Consider the following 11,344-nt stretch of genomic DNA (forward strand, 5'->3'; position numbering starts at 1 on the left):
CGTATAGTTTTCCCAGACGGTCTAATAAATGCTAGACAATGAACTGTATTAAGAAGATATGTGCGCAACATGTTAAAAAGAGATCTTGTACGTCGCGTATTCTTATTTTTATAGAAATTTAACAGGCTGTTCATTTATTAGATGTTGTTCAATCATTGGTCGATTGACCCTAATTGGGTCAAATTGGGACCCTACAAATATGCAATATCCCTTAATTAAAGAAGTAGAACACTTCTATCCTGAAGGTGCCTCACAATTAAAGGCGTAGGTAAAAATTACAAATGTAATAAAAGTTAAGTAAGATAGTGATTATTGATGCGGCTAATATTTACCTACAATAAACTATTCTGATATATTTTAAGTTTTATGCTGTAATTTTATCTTGGAAATATAATGAATTAGAATGTCACTCTTTTTATCATTGAACAATAAACTATTGAACTATAAACCACTAATAAAAAAATGCATCTTTGTACTACTTAAAATTGCAAATGTGAAATACAACTAACAATTAAAAGTTAATATTTTTGTGGTGGTGAGAACCACTTCCCTAACGTACATTATTTGCCACAATACCTATTTTGTTTAGTACAAAATAAGGGTTTAAAGGATAAAAACACATTTTGAACAACTAACTTTTATTTTTTTAAACTAACCAGTAACAAACTTAATAAAGTGATTTAAGTAAACTGTTTGTAAAACATTTAAATGATTTTGCCAATTCAGCTTTTGAAATTCTAACTATTAAATGATTATTGGGGACCCAAATAATTAAATAACACATATCTCTGTTGGTTATGTGTAACTCTCCTTGTATTTGGTGGTAGTATGCATGATCCTCATTGACTACTAAATTTCCATTTTGATAAAAAACTATGTATTTTTTCTCATCATTTAGAGCTTCTTTAAGGCTTTGCTCCTTCCTATATTTAAAAGGGCATTTTGCTTCAATAATGCACCTTTCGCTGACATATCCATCTGGGCTTGTTCCCAAAAATCCATTTTCATGAAGACAAAATCCTGCTGGTTCAATATCTAAACCAGTGACTTCAGAAAATTTACTTAAGTCGCACCTTTAGTTTTCTCTGCCCCACTGGATAGCTTGAACACCATTTAGGTCATACCCCTCGAGTAAATTTTTAAAGAGAGACTTTGGATATTTGCCTCTATTACATGCAGCAATGACTGGACCAAATTTGCTGCTTGTCAGTCTATATTTTCTTGCTATCAGCCAATTTTGGTTGTCTGCCTGCCCAACTGTCATATCATGAACACGGCGTTTAAGTGACTGTGTCACCCTACATTCCTTCAGGAAAGACGCATTTATGTAGCTTCCCGAAAACAAAATAGTTTCAATGCTTGGCAACAAGTTTGCTTCCGGTAACGGTTCAGGCATTAGTAACCAAGCAAATCCAGTGGGATTTGCATGATCCAACCCTTCTTTAAAATGTTCAATTTCCTCGTGATTTGCTGTCCTCTGTACTGCCACATAATTCGATTTTTTAGGTTTATAGATGTCTCTGATTTTAGTTACAGTTTCTATGTCAACAGCTTTCCTTTTGTTCCACCCACAGACCTTATCAGTAATACTAATATTATGGTGAGCATGTAAACATAATGCTGCCATATGATGACCCACCACCTGACCTCTCGGATAACTGCATTTAGCATCTACAATGCCATTATCGTAGTCTATGGAAACCTGAAAAAAATAATGCTACAAGAATTCCACATTAAATCTTGAAAACAGATTAGTTTTTTAATAAATTCTCGAACAGAGGACAAGGGCATACAAAATTACATTCCAGGTAATTGTACTAAAAGAATAGCCGGAACAAATTGGAAAAATGTTGCTCAGGATAGAGACCGATGGAAGGAGTTGGGAGCGGCCCATGTCTAAACATGGACGACAGAAGGCTAAGAAGAAGAAGAAGTACTGGGATACTGTGTCAGAAACTGGGATAACTTTGCTGACATAAGATGCTTCAAAACAGTTTATATTAGTTTTTATAAGGAGTAAGCTAGAGTATACAGTACTGATTTGGTCACCAATCTATTTGAATGCATGCTCAGCCATTGAAGCTGTTCAGCAGAAGAGCTTAAAATATATGCACTATAAAGTTAAACTTAAACCAGAAAAAAAAATTTATACCCACATACTCTATGACAGTAAAATCAAGTGTACAAAACTATTAAACTAAAGGAAAGTTATTAAAATATAAATACTGAAAAATCAAGAACTGTCAATTTAAACTAGGTATTTTAAAGACAATTAATTTAAACCCACCTATCCTATGGCTACAAAATCAAGAACAAACCAAGCATAAATAAGTATAAACCATGTTAAGTAATTTAAACGCAATAATTGTAAGTGTAAACATTAATGAATGTATATTCCTAATAAACTCTATCTTATCGTTGGATATCCGACATCAATTTGTAAAAACATTCATGTATTCCTTATTGCAATACAAAGTTATCGGAATTACAAGTATGAGGCGTATAGAAGGCTTTGAAATGTGTGTTTTTCGAAGGATGCTGAAGATTTCGTGGACAGAGCACGTGGCCAACAACGAGGTGCTGAGAATAATGAAGACTGAGAGAACTCCTAAATATTGGAAACAACAGAAAAACGAGTGATCTACATATTTACAGAGGAGAAAATATAACATTCTACGACTCATAATGGAAGGGAAAGTAGAAGAAAAAAGAGGTCCAGGAAGAAGAAAATGCTCCTGGCTGAAGAATGTAAGAGACTGGACAGACATGGACACACATTCGATACTAAGAACAGCTCAAGATAGCAATTTACTGTAGTTATATCCACCCTTCCGTAATGAAGAAGGAACCTTAAGAAGAAGTGTAAACAGCTTCTTTTTCTTGTAGTTCCTTCTCCTAGCGGAGGTTGGCTATCATCACAGCTATCCGTACCTTATTGGTGGCTGCTCTAAAAAGATCTACTGAGCTGCAACTATACTACTCTCTTAGGTTTCTCAGCCAGGAAATTCTTCGTCTTCCTATGGATCTTTTACCCTTGATTTTACCTTGCATTATGAGCCTTAATATCTCATATTTCGCACCTTTGGTAATGTGACCTAAATATTCCAGCTTTCTAGCTTTCTGCTGTAAACAGCATTTTATTTAAATTAATTTATTCAACAAAAAACATAATGTAATTTAAGAATAGTTATTTCTATAATTAGGCTACAAGTGAGTAAAATAAAATATTTTTTCACTCGGTATTGAAATTTTTTTCACGAATTGTCAGTAACAGCCGGTAACGAGTGGTAAATAAAATTTCAGTGATTAAAAATACTATAAGAATAAGATAAGTAAATATTATATAATTTTATAAAATGTATTCTTTTCGCCTATCCGTCTTAACAAAACGCTCTTTGATTGCATCAAGATCTAGAGAAATTTCAAGATGCACATTGATGAGTGCTAAACCAGTTAACCTTTTCTCTGAAGTTCTATTTCTAAGCCAAGTCTTTAGACGCTTAAGCGTAGAATGCCCTGCTGTTGCTGCACTGACTGGCAGTGTAATTAATATTTGCAGAAATATTCTGCTATTTGGATACATATGAATAACGCAGTTTTCTAACACTTAGAAGTTTAGAATTAATAAGTTTTCCATTATTTTGCACGACTCTTTTCCACTTTTGAATTCACGTGAAAACTCTTGTTCTACTGTGGAATATACAGTAGATGGTCCAATCATATTCTGGAAGGTGTCAACAATTTTTTTTAATGCAACTTTATCTTCTGGTGTGTTATCAGTTTTAGGTAAAACAACTTGAAGATTAAATAGATTCATAACTTTCGGTTAAAGTCGTTCTTCTAAATCAGTTAAGATATTGTTTAACCCTTTCCGACACGGCATACACTGTAGTGTACATATACTTCAAATGCTAGTAATGGGCTATTTCCGAATGAACTCTCTGTAAGTCATGCGGCACACTGTAGTGTCGTATGACAAATTGCATATAAAATCGACATATCACATCAAAACGTTTACTTTCTACTGTTTTGTGTAAAGTGACCATTCTTAGTACAGTGAATATCATGTTGGCGTATAACCTCAAATTAGTTATAAGCGTTTCTGGTGTTTTTTGCGTGTTTATCAAACTGTTATATTTTTCTCGAGTCTATTGTAATTTCAGGTAAGTTATGAATTATTGGTTTCTTAGAAAACTTCTAATATTTTGATAGCATGAAGGTTTACAAATATGTACTTTAAAGTGTACATGATGACTGACAGACGGTACTGGAAAAAACCGTTAACTGAGAAGGAACTTTATGAAATCATCAATGGAGATAATTCCGATTTAGAGGAACTAGATATGGAAGAGGATAATTACTTTGAAGATCGTGATATGTAGTGTGGGGGTAAGTGGGACTCTTCTTAGTTTTTTATTCCTTTTTCTTTAGCAAAATTGTGTGATATTAGAGTACTGTTGTTTGTAGATGAGAATGAATTGGTGGAAGGCGATATATGTGAGGAACCAGAAGAAGCTGCGCTGATTGAAATTGTGTCCGAATCACATGATATTCAAGACACGCCAATGCAAGAAATACACACATGTCAGACAGCACACGAATTTGCAAGCGAATACCTGAAGTCACAAAGTTTAATTGAAAAAGAACAGATCAGTTGGACAAAGGGGATCTATGAAATGTCAAAAAATATTCAGTTTTATAAAAGTAAGAAACAAGAAGTGATAAGTTTACCCAGTCCAGTAGAAATTTTTTACCAGTATTTCACGGATGAGCTCCTCAATATCTGCGTAGAAAAAACAAACTTATATGCTGTTGTTAGCTCTGTGCTAAACTTTCCCGCTACAAACATTGCAGAAGTCAAGACATTTTTTGGAATTCTGTTAATAATGGGTAATTTGAATTATCCGAGAGTCCGAATGTACTGGGAACAAAAATTTGCAGTTCCTCTAATATCTGAAAATATGCAAGTAAACAGATTTTTCAAACTACGAAATACGATGCATTTCACTTCCAACGAAGATCAACAGCCGGAAGACCGACTGTGGAAAGTACGCCCCCTTTTCAATACCATAAGAAAAAGATGCAGGCAGTTGGAACCGGAGGGAGGTATATAGTATCGATGAACAAATGGTTCCTTTTAAGGGTGCTGTGAATATTAAACAATACATTAAAAATAAGCCGAGGAGATGGGGTATAAAATTATTCCTATTATGTGGGATAAGTGGAACAATATATGATTTCATCGTCTACCAAGGTGCAAATACAGAACTGAAGGCAGAGTATATGTTGTTTGGCCAGTCTCCGGCTGTAGTAATGCACCTATCCGAGCAAATACCTCCAGGAGCACAACTTTATTTTGACAATCATTTCAGTTCTTATTGGTTATTTCAAGGGTTGTCAAAGAAACCAATATATGCCGCTGGTACAATTCGGTTGGACCGCTTTTCTAAACCACCTTTTACTATGTGCCAAGAGAATAAAAAGAAACTTACCAGGGGTTTCGTCGAGCACGTTATCTGCAGAAAATCTGGTGTTGTACTAACCAAGTGGATTGATAGCGGAGTTGTTACTCTGGGTTCCAATTTCGTTGGAGTAAGTTCTTCTGATGTATGTCGAAGATGGGATAAGAAGATAAAAGAGTATATTGAAGTGACACGCCCCAAAGTAGTTTCTCTTTATAACAATGGGATGGGAGCTGTTGACAAGTGCGATTTTCTTATTTCTTTGTACAGATCGTTTATCAGAACAAAGAAATGGACTGTTCGATTAATGTCACATGCTGTTGACATGGCTGTCACCAACAGCTGGTTGGAATATAGAAAGCAATCGGAGGAGCTGAAAATACCGCAAAAAAATGTCAAGGACCTTATACATTTTCGACAACACGTTGCACGTTTGAGACCAGTTTCAAATAATCCTCTACATCCTCAAGGTAGTTCTCCTGTAGGTAACGCAGCAGGTCCTTCTGGTAAACAAGTGCGTCCGATTGAAGATATTCGTTATGATAACTTTGGCCATTTACCGACTTTCTGTGACAAAATCGCTCGTTGTAAAGGAAGCAACTGTGGATCAAGAACGTATATTCGTTGCACAAAATGTCAAGTATCATTATGTATTGCTCGAAATCAAAACTGTTTTACAGATTTTCATACCAAATAAATAGTTTTTGTCAATTACAGTCTTATAAATAAAAATCATTTCATATTGATATGTGTCTGTTAATCATTGTGTACACTGCAGTGTACATGACGTAACTTCAGAATGTCAAATTTGACAAATTTCCTGAGGAGCTTAAAAATTGTAGAAAAATATTTCTAATAATCGCTAAAACTTAAAAAAATTATATATCGTTTTAAAAAATTCGTGTCGGAAAGGGTTAAAAGGTGTAAATAAATAGATCTTCGGAAATTGTCTTCGCAAGAGTTAGCAGATTGGTTTTCACGACAGTGTCCTCTATAGCCTCAGTAGCCTCCTTCAAATCTAATTTTGGTGACTGAAGAAGACGACTAAGTGATACAGTTGTACCTAAAACATCACTAAGACAAACTACTAAAATAAAAAATTCTGGGCTACTAATAGTTTCCATTAATGAAAATGCATTAGCTGATATTTTACTGTCCTTTCACGTAGAAATTATTTCAAGAGCGTTGTATATTTTGATGATGATTTGTCCTGGAACTGAAGATAACCTTCATGCCTTTCAACCCAACGAGTTTCACAAATACCTTGGACAGCAGCCCCAATTTCTTTATTTGTATTCACTAATCAGACAGAGCTAATGCAACAGCAATATTCACTTTGATATTTACTATAAATTATGGTCAATATTGGTCATGAGCCCCCCCCTTGGATCCGCCACTGATTTAAATAATATTTTAGCTTAAAACCCACTGGTACTCACATCATCAACATTCACTGGCTGGAAAATTTGCTGTGATACAGCAAATTTTCACAAGGCTGTGAACAATCAAATGGCTGGAAAATTTGCTTAGATACAGGCATTGGCTCCACCCATCTCGTGACGTCAGACTAATGGAGCGAATACTCGACATCATTAGCACGTGCAAATCCTACCCTGTCGCCCGATTTCCTATGAAATTAAAATGGTGCATGTTTTTAGGATACATTTATTTTTCCGGGCATGCGTCTTTACGAGGTTCACGAGGTTTTGAAACATTTCTACCTTAACACGTTGATCGCCATAATGATAATATTTTTTGCCTTTCTCCAGGCCAATTTATTTTTTTCGTTTAAAACGCATAAAAATGCAGTACAAAAACAACGCATTTCTTAAATATAGCAAAATTTCTTTCTAAACATGATTTTGAATTGCGAGGCACGGGTGCATCGCGCGGCATTTAATATGTATGAAATTGTGCGCAAAAACCTGAATAGTCAGACCTGAAAAAAGACCTGAAGAGTCAGAAATTTCAGATTGTGAAGGTTCATAATCATCACTAGATCCTGCATTTTGAAATATATACTAAGTGACATAGAAATCCGAACACCCAGTTTAAATGATTTTATTTTAATAAAATTTTGTATAAGTACTTAATGAATAATAAGTAAATGATTCAAATTTCAAAATGATTGCATTGCTTTAAAGCCCTTTTACCTTTAATAATGTGTGGATGCACCCCGATGTATTACGCTTTCTCCAACGCGCCTAGGCCTGCTTCTGATCAGGTGGTCAATGTCCTCTTGTGGTATCTCATTCCAGGCAACCACCAACTCCTCTCGAAGTGCTTGTAGAGTCTGAGGAGGACGTTGCAAATTGAGCAATCTCCTACCCATCATATCCCACACGTGCTCAATTGGGGATAAGTCGGGAGATCTTGGTGGCCATGCTAACAATGTGACATCATTATGTTGAAAGAAGTCTATTGTGACTCTTGCAACATGTGGTCGGGCATTATCTTGTTGTAAAGTTGGATTAGCCAGGGTGTCAAGATAGGGTAAAAGGTGGGGTTCTAGAACTTTTTGGATATAACGCTGCGCGTTCATGTTACCTCTGATGAAGATTAAAGGTGACCTAGAACCATAAGCTATAGCACCTCAAACCATAACTCCAACAGTGTGATGAACATGTCTTTCAACAAAAAACTGTGGATTCCTCCTTTCACCACGTCATCTTCTAACCCTCGCTCGACCATCGTGCATGCCTAAACAAAATCGAGACTCGTCACTAAAGCCAATACTGTTTTATTTCTGATTCCAGAGTGACCGTTCTCTGCACCACTGAAGGCGATTACGGCGGTATTCTGGAGTTAACGGGAGGACCCAGTGTGGTCGGTATGAAAACAGGCGAAAACTTCTCATTCGTCGGTAAACACTTCGCATGCCAATAGGTCTTCCGTGTTCTTCTGCAAACCATTCATTTGCAATGGAGCTGGTAGTGGAGAAACGGTCTCTTAAGGCCAATAATCTTAGGCGGCGATCTTCACGGTCTGTTGTTCTACGGCGGCGTCCAGTGCCTCTTGCTCTTTGCGTACGGCCTTCTTGAAGCCATGTCTGACAACATCTAACCACGGTGTCTACACTTCTTTGCACTCTAACTGCAACTTCCCGAAAAGAAAGTCTAGCTTCCCGAAGTCCCATTATACGGCCCCTATCAAACTCACTAAGTTGACGAAATCGTACAGGTCTCCGTATTCTAGGCATCGTAACTAATCGTAAAGAATGTCAAGAACCACAATCCGCCAAATTTGGATCTTTACTGCGGCTGAAATATTCATTTTTAGATTTTTAGTGAATTTAAAAACAAAAAGTATAAAAACCGGAATCTCCAACTGATAAGGCTAAAAACTTTATCACCTGTTTTTTTCAGTAAACACCAAATTTTATTGAAATAAAATCATTTAAACTGGGTGTTCGGATTTCTATGTCACTTAGTATACTTGGTTCGCTATTTGTATCTTCATCAGATTGAGGATCCATCCAACAAAATACAATGTAGCTGTGGTTGATTTACAAGTACACCACACTTCTCACAAACAGTTGCAGGAATAGTGGTGTATGTCTGACTTGCACCACAATGTCTATTAATAAAAACAGCTACTCATTGATTAGTTTAATTGTTACTGCCATATATGAAGGTATGGACAAAGTTAGAAGGTATACCACTTTTCCTTTTAAGAGATCTGTATCTCAAGATTATAAAGCAAGACTTACGCCAAAATTTTAAAAATATGACTTGCACCTCTTTGGCTTAAAAGACAGTTTTACATTATGCTATTTTCATGCTAGGCAAGAGCCATGCAAGACAGATCATGGAACTGCGCATGCCCACGGGCTATTTCCATGTAATTCCCGTGCTAGACGAAAAATTAGAACATATTCTATTTTTCATGCTATTTTCTTGCAATTTATCGTTAAAATTCATGTTGCCAACATAACAATTTATAATAGATTACAGAATAAAACGTAACCGTATCTCTATCTTTAGCGTCCCTTAGCCCACATGTGTATTGTTGTGTTTTGATTTAAATTAAGTTTATTAAGTGGTGATAAATAGATATACTATGTCTGAAGTTAATGTAAAAACGACTGGGTGAGTACAAGTTTGTTTTATAATATTGCTAGAGAGAAAATTAATATATATCTTTTATAGAAAACCAATAATATGGACAATGGAGTTGACCAAAAAATTAATAATTCTGTATGAGAAATGAAACAAAATGAAAAGAATTCAGGCATTGGAAGATATTAAAAATAATTTAATGGAAGAAAACAAATTTATAACTGTGGATGTCATAAAAAAGAAAATTCATGGAATTAGTTCACAATACTTAACTGAAATAAATAAAATAAAAAAATCAGAGGCAAGTGGGGCATCCACTGACGACATTTACGTGCCAAAACTCTGGTTTAATAGCTTTATAGAGGTCACTTTCTCTGTAAACACCTCCATCAGAAACTCTTTCATTTATACCTACATTTATATATAAAAAGTTATAGTTGGCATCTACCACACCTAGTAACACAATACTATGCTGTTTTTTATAATTATAAAAAGCAGAACCTTCTTCTTGCTGTGCCTGAATTAGAATAGGTTTGCCATCAATGGCTCCCAAAATATTTGGCAAGTTCCATGTTTCATCAAAATCGTTAGCAATATTTAACCATTCCTCTGTTGTACATGGTATATATACATTATAAAAAATTAACATGTAACATTTGCCCCTACCAGCCAGTTATTTAGGTACTCACCTTTAAATAATCTTTCTTTAATTCATCATAAATTGCCCTACACACAATGGGAATAATTTGAGATATAGCTGATTCTGATACTCTAAAATTGTACATTAGAGATCGAAACGTTTCACCAGTTGCCAGATACCTTAAAGTTATAATTCATTTTGTCCTTGATGGAATGCACTGGCGAAAATTGGTATCTCTTTTCTGAATTAAGGGATTAATTTTTTCCAGGAGCTTAAGGAAAGTGGACTCGTTCATTCGAAGAAAGTTTTTAAAACTTTGAAGGTCTCTAGCATCCAAGAACTCTTGGGGTAACTTCAAATTTCCCAGTCCTGCATTCAACCAATGTTTGACCCAGCATTTTCTAGGTTTTCTTTTTTTATTATTTTTCATGATTGTTGCTACAACAGCAATATTCAACAATAACAATGTTTTCTTTTCTTTGGTTGACATCCTTCACCCTTTTAATAACCATAAATAGTGTATATTTATTTATTATATTATTTATTTTAGTACTTAATTATATTTATTTAAAATAAAATAACCTCAAATTGATAAATATTTTCTCTGTTGGTGTTGCCGAGAGGGGGCATTTGGGCCTGTAGGACCCATCGCCGGCTCTTCGGGCTTCTTCCTATCCCCGGAATTGGATCGGGTATTCACCATCTTTGGTTTGTCGCTGGTAGAAAGGTTAAATACCACCGCTGTTATAAATAACAGTTCCAGTGACAAATATCTGTTATAGGTAACGGTTCCAAGGAACAGTTACACAGTAACAGAGCAAAAATGGAAAACAGGTAGGTAAAAATGATCTAAGTATTCCTTGACTTACGGAAGGAATAACTTAGTAAACAAGTAAATTAAATGGTATAAAAATATAATGCAAAGAAAAATGTTTCTAAGTGTTTCTTGACTTACGGGAGAAACAACTTAGGGCAGAAATATAGATAAATAAAATATGTAAATGTGAGAGTAAAATATGGAAATATTTCAAAGTGTTTCTTGTCTTACGGAAGAAACGACTTAGAGTGGAAAAATAAAATACTCAAAATATAAAACGAGAAATGCAAAAATGAAACAGATTATAGAAAGTGTTTCTTGACTTACGGAAGAAACAACTTAGAACAGAAAATAAACAAGAGAATCA

This window comes from Diabrotica undecimpunctata, chromosome 9, assembly GCF_040954645.1.
Source record: "Diabrotica undecimpunctata isolate CICGRU chromosome 9, icDiaUnde3, whole genome shotgun sequence".
Taxonomy (NCBI): domain Eukaryota; kingdom Metazoa; phylum Arthropoda; class Insecta; order Coleoptera; family Chrysomelidae; genus Diabrotica; species Diabrotica undecimpunctata.